Here is a 12,369-nt window from a genome sequence, read left to right on the forward strand (position 1 = left end):
ATATTTGCATTATTTTTTTGTATGTAAAGGCCAAAAGAAAAAAAGTCAGTGGACCATAAATATACAGTTTACAACATCAAAAGATGGTTCCTCCTCTGGTTGGTTGCTGGGTACTGGTTTCTTTGCATCCTTGGTCATTTGCTATTAGTTAATGTCCAGATTCAACAAAAGGCCTAAGCTGACATTTGCAGTATTTCTTTTCTCTTAACCCAGTGGTTCTCAATTTGGGGGTTGTCACCCTTCTGGCAAACATAAAGAGAGTCAAAATGGAATTTACTGTATAAGGGGTAGCAATGCTCCTCCTAAACACCAGAGGCTAACAAAGAGCCCAGTGCTAGAAATGGGTCACTTTTTTGGAGATATTGGCTAGTGTGATCCCACGGACCCCTCAACATTGCACACTATTATCAATGCTATTACTTAGCCTCTAGAACAGCAGCTCTTAACCTGTGGCTCATGACTCCTTTGGAAAACCTCCATCTCCAAAAATATTTACATTATGATTCATAGCAGTAGGAAAATTACAGTTATGAAGTAGCAGTGAAAATAACTTTATGGTTGGGGGTCACTACAACATGAGGAACTGTATTAAAGGGTTGCAGCCTTAGGAAGGTTGAGAACCATTCCTTAACCCTGTCTTTCAATTTTCTCCAGAATACAGATCACTCTTTGTCTCTATTCCCTAGATTCTTCGCTCATCATTTGTCCCTGAAGCAGCTCTCTGGCCCCAGGGTCTTCCCTCTCTCCTAGGACTGATTTTCAGAGATGAGACCCTAGGGAAAAGTAGCTCCTCTCCCCATTGATTTCTATTAAGAATCCACCTCTCCAAGTCATGAAAAAAGTCCATTTGACTTTAGCAAACATGGTAATGATTTGTGGGGAGCAGCAGAAATTACTCTGTAATTATGCATGATTGATGTGTGATTTTCTAATGAGCTTAAGTGAAGAAATCATCGTTTTGTGATAAATGCTTTATATCTTAAGATGCCAGCAACACATATCTAATAAATTCAATCAAACCACTCTCGTCTCTTCAGCATTGCAATAGTTGTTTAACATGCTAGTTTTCTCTATTGCCTCGCTGCTTTGGGTAATGGAAGACACTGAACGCTCTTGTCTTAAACAGGGCCACAAAAACCTCGTTATGTTGGAATTCTTCTTAATATGATCAGAAATGAAATTACTTGGAAATACAGTTGCATACTATTGCATGCTAAGCCCCCCCCCCCCACCTTTGCAGAAAAATTTGTGTTTCTTGGAGTAGTTTGCCAAGTTAAGAACATTTGTCCCTGGAATGAGTGAGGGCATTTTGAGACTGCTATGTGGGCTTCTTACCATGTTGAGACACATTTAGAAAAATAGTAAAATGGTCAGAATATGTGTTTTTCTTCACTGAAGTCATGATGAAGTAGCTAAAACAAAGTTTAGTGGCATTCTTAGGTCATAGGGCAGTAGTGACAGGAGCCAGCAAGAAGACCTTAGGACATATTGATATATGCATCAATTCAGGGCTCAGGGTCTGAGCTATCATTAATAACTAGATGACCTTACACATTCTCTCTAAGCCTCAGTTTACTTGTCTGTCAAATAGAGACTGTACCTACTTTGTTAGAAGGAGTAAACTCAATGAAACATATAAATGCCACCACTGCTAACACATATTTTTAGCCAGTTGTAGTTTGTTAAAAAAATATTGATATCTTCAAACACTGATAAATACTGAAATTTACAGCTCCCAAGCACTTCCCCAGGGTCCAAGAAAAGTAACCTTTACTCATCAGATGTAATTGCCATCTCTGAGGCTTACTGCTGAATAAGCTCACCCTTTCCAGTTTTTTCTTGAACCCTGGCTGGCTGGTTCAACTCAACTGTTCTGTCTTAAACTCTTCTCCAAGCTGGTTACTCTTGCCTTCTCACTGAACTGCTCAGCTTAGAAAAACTGCCTCTGAATTCTATGAAATGAACTGCAGTGACTGAACAGAACCATAACAACTCAACTGAACTCCACTGCGTTCAACTGAAGTGCATTGAACTGTAATGAACTCAACTGAATTCCACTACATTGCCTGAACTCAACTGAACTGCACTCACCGAACTGCCCTCCACTCCTGTCTTTCTCTGCATTGCTCTTACGTATCCTCTTTCCTGTCTGTTCTCGTGAGAGTTGGACCTATCTTATCTGTGACTCATCAAATCTTTGTTTGATTTGTCTCTTTGCCTAAATTAGACATCATTGTTTGGGATTAAAGGTGTGTAGTAAGGGTATGTCTACATTCCAGCCAGAGAGATTAAAAGTATATATGTCATGTTGTATCCCAGCCGATAGCCCAGACCTAGGTCTTTCAATGTGATCCCTTGTGAACGGAGCCATGTTGCTGGGTTAAAATTCCTTTGATTTTATAAAGTGGGGAGGTAGTGTGCATCAATTGTATTTCACTTGAGTTGTGCTAGAATTTGGGGTACAATAAACAGAAGCTTAAATTGGTTTTGAGACTCATCAAAATTAGCAACAGTCAATCAAGAGCTGGTAGAATATTCTACTATCTATATAGCACTGGCTGCCCTGTAGTCCCTTGTAAAGGGGCTGGGGGTGACTATGATAGACATCCATTATTAGTATTTTTTATACCATGTGACACTACCCTTGGTCATGGCTGGTGTAGCAAACGTTGGCTTTTAACAAGGGCTGATTGATAGGCTGCCCTGGGGAAAGTAGTGTGGACCAATCATATTTCTTTATTTGTAACTTTAACATCTACAGTTATATAATTGCAGCCAAGAGATGGAGCTGGACCATATTAGATAAGACTGGACAGAAGTTACCAGAAGGGATATGGGGTAGTGGGCAGAGAGCTTCTGTCAGAGAAAGAGGCCACAGTGAACTGGTTCATTTTAGGTGCTGCTCTGGCCGCTGATGTTCTATAGTCTCCACAGTCTCTCAGGCAGGCCTCTCTCCTTGAAGCAGCTAGATGGGGCAGCTCTTCCCATACTCTCAAGTCAGGTGGTGGAGGAATGAGTGATGGAATGCAGGACCGTCGACGTGGAAATCGCCACTAATTGTTCTGCAGGAAACCTTGTCATCCCTTTATTTTATAAATAATAGGACAGACCTTGTAAATTGCAATAGTGTGCTTGGTTTCTGAACACAAGTGAATAAAAAAGATGCATATTCTCAAGGTATTTGATTCTAATAGAATTCAAAGAACTTAAACTTCCATTCAATAGAGAACCCCATTGTCTGTTCAGACAATTGGTATGCTCATTGGCTCTTCCAAGGACATTAAATAAAGCTCATCTCAGTGCTCCTTTGTTGGAGTCTGCATAGATTTCACAGTGGCTAACATTCTCCCTAATAAAGAGACATCCCTTCTTTTCCAATTTCTACCACTGCTGTGATAATTCTACAGTACCTTTCACTTGAACAGTCTTTCACCAAACAATACATATTGTGTATATTCAAGATACGAAACGTGATGCTAAGGGGTATAGATAGATAATAAAATGCTTATTATAGCAAAGCAAATGAACTTAACTAGACTCACATAGTCAGCTGTTTCATGTGTGTAAAGCAAGAACAAAGAAAACCTACTTATTAGGGACCATCCTGAGTACCGTCCAATACTCTTTACTTTAAAACTGAAGCTGTACATTAGACTTCAAAACTTATTGGACCTACATATAGTCTACTTGTTTCTCTCGAACTTTGATTTCCTGAAGCCCTGGAAATGCAGGGCTTTTCCAGTGGGTGCTCATTAAGTGGGTGCTTCTGCTATACCAAAGCTAGTAGCTCCTCAGTAGGGCCAATGAGCTGGCTCAGTGGTTAAACAGAATTGCTACACAAACCTGATAACCTGAGTTCAGTCCCAAAATCCACAGTGGAAGGAGAGGATCTACTCCCTAAAGTTGTCCTCTGACCTCCACACATGTGCTGTGGGCATGTACATGCCTGCATTCAGACCCATATGGGGGTCTCTCTCTCTCTCTCTCTCTCTCTCTCTGTTCCTCTCTGTCTGTCTGTCCATCTGTCTCTGACTCTTCTCTCTCTGTCTCTCTCTCTTTCTCTGTCTCTCTCTCTCTCTGTCTCTCTCTCTCACACACACACACTAAATTAAAATGTAAATCTCAAAAGTTCCATTTCATTTAAAAACTTTTTTTGTCCTTCTACATATTTATTCTTTCTGTTTAATTATTATTGTTACGTGTATAACACATATAAAGGTGTAAATACAACCCTGCCTAGTCTGTGTAGTGATGCTTATATGTGCTGACTACTTATTGTTGAATAATCAGCTGGGGGTATTGTGGTGATTTGAATTAGATGTCCCCCTTTTCTTGAGAATTTGAATACATGGTCCCCAGTTGGTAGCTGTTTGGAAGGATTACAAGGTGTGGTCTTTCCAGAGGGGGTATGTTGCTGGGGGTGGGCCTTGAGGTTTCAAAAGGTGCGTGACACTCCCAGTTAGCTCTCTCTGTTCTTGTTTGTGGATTGGGATGTAAGCTCCTAGCTGCCGCTCCAACCTGTCTGCCAGCTGCCATGCTCCCCACCACAATGGCAATGGCTCTCTGGAACTATGTGTCTACCTGAACTCTCTTCTTTAAGTTGCTTTAGTTGTGGTGATTTGTCACAGCAACAGAAAAGTAACAAATACACAGTTCATCCCTGGGGAAGATTAATTCTCAGCTGTTATTAATTGCATATAGCTCTTCATCTTTGGATGAAGAAATTTCCCCCATCCACTCTGGCATGTTAACTTGTGCTGTCATTGTTAAGGTCTTGTCTAGGGGGCTGTATTGTTGAGATTTAATTGTAGTGTCTTCCTTGTCCTATATAGAAGGCACAATCTTGCAGCTGATATTTTGGTCTGAAATTGTAGAAGTTCCTTTAAAAAAGAAAAAGAAAACGGAAACAATTTATCTTAAAAAAACAAACAAAACGTTTTTCTGTGGCAAATTTCAAAGATACACATAATTAGAGAAAATAGCACTAGAGACTCCCATATACCCACAACACAGATTCTAGAATGACCACCTTAGGGCCTATCTTGCTTTACACATTTCCTTTATTGTCTCTTCCCTCATGCTGATTTGAAACAAATTCAAGATATCATACAGAACCATTTAGGAATATTGTTTTGTACTATGTATAGTTTAAAAAGAAGAATTATTTTAAGGTTCACTGAGATGGCTCAGCATGGAAAGGTGCCTGCTCCCAATCTTAGTGATCTGAGTTCAATCCTTGATACCCACGTGGTGGAGAAGAAGTTGTCCGCTGACCTCTACACATACATTGTGGCACACACATATCTTTGTATACACACACAAACACACACACACACACACACACAAACACGTAATACACACATACTAAATAATTTAATTTAAAAAGTAATTATGTAAATATAAACAATGTTGCAGGTGTGCCCTTATGTCAACGCACACCTGCAATAGCGAAGAAGAATGGGTTTTGTTGTCTTCCTGTGGATGATAGATATCCATGGTTACCAACAATCACTGCCCAGAGTATGATGTGGGTGATAGATATCCATGGTTACCAACAATCACTGCCCAGAGTATGATGTGGGTGATAGATATCCATGGTTACCAACAATCACTGCCCAGAGTATGATGGTTCAAGGACTCATCATGCTGACGACCTAATTTCACCACTCCATAAATGAGGTAATTTTAATCTTTGATCAATTATTTGGCACCATAAAGAATAGTTCATATAGGAAAGGTAAGATGAATGTTTGGTTCAAAATTGTCAGTTTTCTAGTATCCATTAAATGTGGCCAATGAGCTTCTCTGTCTCATTCTTGGATTGAAGCCTATTTTAATCTGTTGAAGTTATGCTGTTATTATTGCTGTTTTGCTTCTGAAGATTGCCTAAACTTCAGTCTCCCAAGTCTGGGATTCCGGGTCTATGCCACTATGCCTGTCCTATTGTAGTGTCAGTGGCCACATTGCATGATCTATGGCATCCCCTGAAGTTGGCTTCTGACCTCTGCTCCTTTGTTCCTGTAGTCTGAAGTTACTCATTTGCTGTCTGAAACAACAAAACTCTCTTTGTTGATCTCTTACCCCAGAAACTGAACTAGTATTCCTCAGAAAGATCTTCACCCTGCCTTTTTGGCCAGAATGAAATTCATTTGATTGTGACTAGGTGGATAAAATATTCTAGACAAGTTCTCAGTTAACCCAGTTATTAACCAGTTCATCTTTACATACCTTTATCACATATTCTGTTTCTGCACCATTGCTATCTAACCATGCACTAATATCATGTCATTAAATTAAATTACAGGAGCTCTCAAATATACCTTTTGTCTTCCAAGTTTTCTAGATTATTCTTGCTATGAAACTTGATTAAGGATCTCTGTCTCTTCCTTGGGGTCTTACTCCAACTTCCCAAACAGCGCCTTGTTAATGTGTTAGAGGTGGTGAGAGAAAACAAGACAGCCTTTCTGTTTCTTAAGACTGGAATTGGCAAACTGTGGCCCACAGCCATGTTTATTTGTAAATAAAACTCTATTGAATTCTGGCAGTACTCAAGTGTTTATCTGTTGTCTATAGCTGCTTTCATGGCATAGGGGGGGAGTAGTTGTGGTAAGAGTATCTTAATGAGGCAAGGCCTAAAATATTACAGTACTATCTCTGACCTTTTACAGGATAAAATTTTACTCACCTTACTGTAACACAGACACATGGAAACATCTTCCAGAGAGAAAGCCACACCCAACCAAGGTGCATTCCCCAATCTTTGTTTAAAATACAGAAAGAGGAGTAGCACTAATGGAGGTATTAAAGTATAGAGCTTTTCCTTCCCTCTACGCCTTTCTCTTTGTTACATTTTTTTAAATTGGCCAGTCAGTGCCATTGAAATAAAGAAAAAAATTTAAAAATCCACTTATTAACAAGATTTTACCTTTCATCTGTGTATTGTGCAAAACCTCATTTAAATGCAAATATTAGCACTTAACCTGTATACAGAATCCCTGAAATCACCCAATTCATATTTTTGTGCAGCTACTTAAAAGAGAACAGCACAGGCCGACTGGGAAGGTGTCAAGGAAGGACTGTCCCCCTCCATGGACTGGGCCCATCCTCTAGCACAGGGACACGTCAGAGGCAGGTGCACCCCCAGAAAAGGTCCAGATTCTTCTGCATAACCCAGGGCGTGTAGTGTGATACGTCTGTTCAGTGGCCTCCAGCCATCGAGCAAACATGTCCTTTCCAGGCCAGGCACAGTAAAGTTACATGGAGCCACCATACAAGGACATATGGTCAAAGGTGCTGTGCTCTCTATATCAGTACATCTCCATGCCTGACAGAGCGCAGAACGACATGTCCAGCAGTGGGCATCAGAATGAATGGACAGAGCCAGGCCAAGGGCTGCTGGGAAACTGTTTCTGGAGACGTGGGGAGGCAGCAGAACTGTTGTAATGGAGGTGCTAACACCTCAGCATTCACTCCATTGTCCAGTCGGAGTTCATGCCAAACAGCCAGGTCAAAAGTCACAAAACTAGGAATTTCAAGACGGAGACCTGGGTCACTGATCATCTGGTGAAGCCCCAGGGCTGGTCTATCGATCCTACAGCTGTAAAGGAAATAGGAGGGGGATGTTTGTGGGAGCCCTGTACATGCATGCTACTCCATAATGCCACCTTAGAAGGGCTTCCATCTGCTTAAATCTGGATTTTTTTATACCGTCTTCTCCACACCGTTTTATCATGGTAATATACACACAATGTAGACCTTAAAGTCTTTCCCGTCTTTCACTGTGTAGTTCAGTGCTACTAAACATACCCATATTGTCTAGCCTCGGCTATCACTCATCTCCAAAATGCTTCATGTTCTGTAAAGCTGAAACTGTCCCAGCAACTGAACCAGCAACATCTGATTTGCCCCTTCCTTCAGCCCCTAGCAATTGCCCTTCTGCTTCCTGTCCCTGCAAAGCCGACCGCCCTAGGAACCTCATTTAAGGGCAGCTGTATGTAGAGTGTGCACCCTTTTCACCATGAGCTTAGCAACATGTGCTCGAGGGGTCCCCTGTGTTCTAACACGGGTCACAATCAACACCGTTTTAAAAGCTCACCAACAGTGACATACTCTTATTCCATCTTGTGTATCAGTTCCTGTGTGGATGGACATCAGGGATGCGTCCGTGTCTGGGCCATGGGCCATCGTGATTCACACTGCTGTGAACACAGGCGAACAGTTTATGGTCTCCTTAATCCTGGTTCCTGCCAAGGGCAACTTGATGGAGTTCTATAGCGACTCTGTAGCTACTCTGAGAGCAGAGCTCAGGGACCACTCCCAGGCGCCCTTTATGCCTCACTGCTGGTTTGGTTTGCAGCCTGCCTGGGCTGGCGGCAGCAGGGGAAACGTCTTCTCTCTTCTCCTCTCCTCTTCAGGAAGAGAAGCCACTGTAACATTATTTTTCTTTGTTTCTGAGAAACAACTTTGCTTTGTTTTCTCCCATTTGAGTCTTTGTTTCACCTATGCAAATGCGATTCATCTTTCAGTGCTGGAGAAGGGCCCTAAATAACATAATTACTCCACCAATCATCTACTTGGCTCCTGGAAATCATCTTTTTAGTGAGGTCGACTACTGTTGCTTCAGCTCTATACAGACCCCAAATAATGAGCAAACTTCCTTTCTTAACATGCTAATTAGTCTCTGCAACCAGTGTTGCTTTAAAGGGGTGATTTAATTGGATATTAAGTTTGCAATTGAAAGATTAGATTATGAAATAAACAAACATACCCATCTAATAGGCCTTTGAAAAAAATCTAAGTATTCTACTCAGGTTTTCCTGCTAAGTGCAAATGCATTCAGATATGTGTTTAATTCTCTGCCATTTTGCTGAGTTTTGTAGCTCTCAACCTGAATTCTTTCCTGGGCTGATTCCAAAGGAAATAATCTCAGGAGGCTGAGTAAGCTTGGGGCCCTGCGCATGCTGGCCCTCAAATAACCTTTTGCTTAAAGACTTTACCTGGATAAATGAAATTCAAGAAATGTTGAGAAACCATTTTGAAATGAATAATACCGAAACAATTCCAAGGGGTATAATTTTGGATGCATTAAAGGTGGTGGTGAGAGAACACATTTGCCTCACTGTACATTTAAAGGAAATCAAAGATCAAAACAGGTGCATGCTGCAGAAGGAAATTAAGAAACGAGCAGTACATCACAGCTCTTCCCAAATCCCGAATGATGCTTTCCGAAAATTATTTCGAGGCAAAGTAATGCATTTTTAAATAGAAATGAATGTAACCCCTCCTCCAGTTTATCAAGTGGGCTTCCTGGGAGTGGGAAATAAAGATGAGCAGCTCTTCAAATTTATACTTTAAAAAGGTACGAGAAAGCAACGATCACCTCCCTTCACTCAAGGACCCTTTTGGGAGAGTGGTCATGCCATCAGAATGCCAGGGGGTCTTTGAACACAGGTGCCTAGGGCTAGTAGACGAAAGGAATGTGCATCATCCGCATCATCCCAATGCCAGCTTTGCATCGCCAGATGGAGCCACCCAGACGGAGTGCAGGACCAGGATGTTGACGGAGTTACCGTCATCACATCTAACGATATCCTGAAGAAGACAATTGACAGTGGTACCTTATGTGTACATTTTGTATGTATATGCTCTTCTGCCCCATTTCCCCCCTTTGTGTGTGTGTGTGTGTGTGTGTGTGTGTGTCATGTGTCGTGTATGTGATGTGTATGTGCATGTATATTTGCATGTGTGTATGCATGCATGTAGAGGCCTGAGGTTTATGTCAGGGAATCGTCTTCCAAGGCTTATCCACCATATTTATTGAGCTAGTTAGTCTCTCAGTCAAACTCAGAGCTCACAGCTATGCTAGACAGCTTGCTATGGGAGATTCTGCCTCTGTCCCTGTCTGCCTTTTGAGGTTGTAATTACAGGCAAGGGCGCCATGCCAGGCATTTAGGTGGGTCGTAGGGATCTGAACTCTTGCATGGCAAACTCTTTAATCACTCAGTCATTTCCCAAGCCCCTCCCCCAACATTCTTTATTAGCCAGTTTATCTACTAGCCACTGTTACCTCTGCACCAGGCATACTCTAAGCACATCGCTTCCTAGGTTTTAAAGCTTGGTGATAAAGGCAGGTGGGAAGCCCCAAGTTCCATCCCCAACACCAATATTTGACACAGTCTGCTGCAATATCAAACACAGATCAATAAAATAAACCTGACAATGGATTTTCATAAAGAATTTTTTCTAGAAGCAGTAAATGTACTAAAGTAATCTACTCTGTGTGTGTGTGTGTGTGTGTGTGTGTGTGTGTGTGTGAATTCTCTTTATTTTCTAGAGAAAATCCATGCCAGCCTGTTAGTTGTTGTCTACACATTAGGTGGCTAAGGGACAAACATTAAAATAACTACAAGGCTTTTGTGAAACAGGACAGGGAGACCAGGTGGACAGAATAACAGCCCCTGTTTGATTTTAGAAGCTGTCTCCTCAGACTGCTAGTTTCTAAATCTGACAGAGATAATGCAGTTATGCTTCAAAAAAGAACCCATGCCTTTTATACACACATTTTCCGATAAATGTATAATGCTTTGTAACCACTGCAAGGGTCACATAGAACACGGGGAGGTGACACACTGTCCATGAGGTCACACCATGGAAGCCTGCCACAGACACTCAGAGTTTTCTATGCTTGTCTCCTTTTGGTGCAGGTTTAAGAGTTTCTGTAACTTTCTTTTTCTTTAAAAATTATTTCTGGGATGGAGGAAGAGCTCAGTCAGCTGTACAATGAAAAGCTCACATCTGGAGGAGAAGATGGGCGGATCCTACCCTTACCAGGCAGAAGGTGAGTGAGATACTGTTCAAAATTCATAGTAGATGGCACTGAGGAGCGACACTGGGCATGTATATGTGCACCTATAACACGTGATCATATATAGTTATTAATTTGTCTTTTGCATGTATGAGGATTTTGTCTGCATACAGTGAAAGGGTCCGTGATTTGCCAAAGACTGATGCCGCAGACTCAAAAACTATGTAATAGCAAAGAATGAGCGTTTATTCCGAAGGGATCTAGCATGCAGGGGTCCACCATATCTAAGGTTGGAAGACAGAGACGTGGACTGCGCAGGGTCAGTTTAATGCTTGTTACAGTAGGAGTGGGTGATGCTTACCTTCCTTCCACTTGATTGGTTGGATCTATCTCCAGGGGTATGGGTACCTTTGGGATTGGTCAAGGTTCTGGGGGGGAGTTTTGGGGTCTTTTCAAAACTGTAGCTGATTAACTATTGTTCGCTTAGACTAGGTGGTGGGGCAGCTCCTGATTGGCTGCCTATGAGGGGTGGGGTTTTTTGTCTTTGTTTGTTTGTTTTTGTTGTTTTTTTTTTGTTTGTTTGTTTGTTTTCTTTCTGGAATTGACTTGTTTTGAACTTTTCCAGTTCTGGGAAACAAAAACTCAGGTCTGGACTCCCAAACTATCAGTCTGCAGCCTGTCATGGAGTCAGCCTGTTTCTGGGCACCTCAGTCTTCTCACAGAGGGCATCACAGCCAGGGAGTTGCATGCACAACATACATTTCCTTTTCTTTCTCTTCATTCTGAGTGCATTTGGATCCATTAAGTGTCTCTTGTCTCCCTACATAAGGCTAATCCTTTAAGGCAGAAAATAAATGGAGAAACAAGCCATCAACTAAAAGCTTGTTTATCAAGTGTTAAGCAGAGACAGACACTCTATGTAAATAAGATATGACATATAATTCTGCCAGGTAAGATAATTTTTTAAAATCCTACTTTACAAAAGAGGAAATTGAAGTTGGAGAAATTAATGATTATGCTGGCCCTTGTGGTTTAGAGTACATCGGGTTGCAAATTGATTGCATACTGAACTTTAGCCATTTCTAAGGAAAGGGATTCACTAGCTAAGCTGACCTGGCACTAGGGTTCGGAGGCAGTTTTTTGGGGTTTTGGTCCTTGTATCTCTATGGCCTTTCACACTTGAGCATCTCCCTTGCGCTGGCTTGATGTACAGCTTGGCTGTACATCACTAAAAAGGCAGCAAAAGCCCCAGGTTTTAGATCAAGGTACCGAGGATGTCATCTCTTCCCAATGATGACGCAAGCCCTAGTGTTCGTTTAGATGGAGTTAACTTGTCATTTTGCACAGACCCAATTCTCCATACAAGAGTGACATGAAGAGATGGGCAAGACGATGTAGTTTGAATTGGAGAGTTGCTATGACAGACATCAGAGAGAAACAACCGCAAAGGAGGGACAGCTTATGCCAGTTTATTGGTTCCAAAGTTTTAGCTCATAGTAATTTGGCTTTATCACTATGGGCCATTGAACTAAAGCAATATGGGGGGAGGGAATGGTGGACCAGGG

At 41.6% G+C, this 12,369-nt stretch overlaps 1 long non-coding RNA gene across 5 annotated transcripts in view; it reads left to right on the plus strand.

Annotated features, from left to right (window-relative positions):
- Nucleotides 1-12,369, plus strand: part of LOC102552432 (uncharacterized) — a 67,092-nt gene that overhangs the window by 18,811 nt on the left and 35,912 nt on the right. For 3 of the 5 annotated variants that reach the window (XR_005501049.2, XR_005501048.2, XR_005501047.2), the window contains exons 3-4: nucleotides 9,522-9,633; nucleotides 10,704-10,837. This is a non-coding gene — a long non-coding RNA (uncharacterized LOC102552432). The remainder of the gene's footprint in view (nucleotides 1-9,521; nucleotides 9,634-10,703; nucleotides 10,838-12,369) is intronic. The other 2 variants (XR_005501050.2, XR_005501051.2) reach the window with 2 other exon arrangements.

The sequence above is a fragment of the Rattus norvegicus genome, chromosome 2 (assembly GCF_036323735.1).
Source record: "Rattus norvegicus strain BN/NHsdMcwi chromosome 2, GRCr8, whole genome shotgun sequence".
Lineage (NCBI taxonomy): Eukaryota > Metazoa > Chordata > Mammalia > Rodentia > Muridae > Rattus > Rattus norvegicus.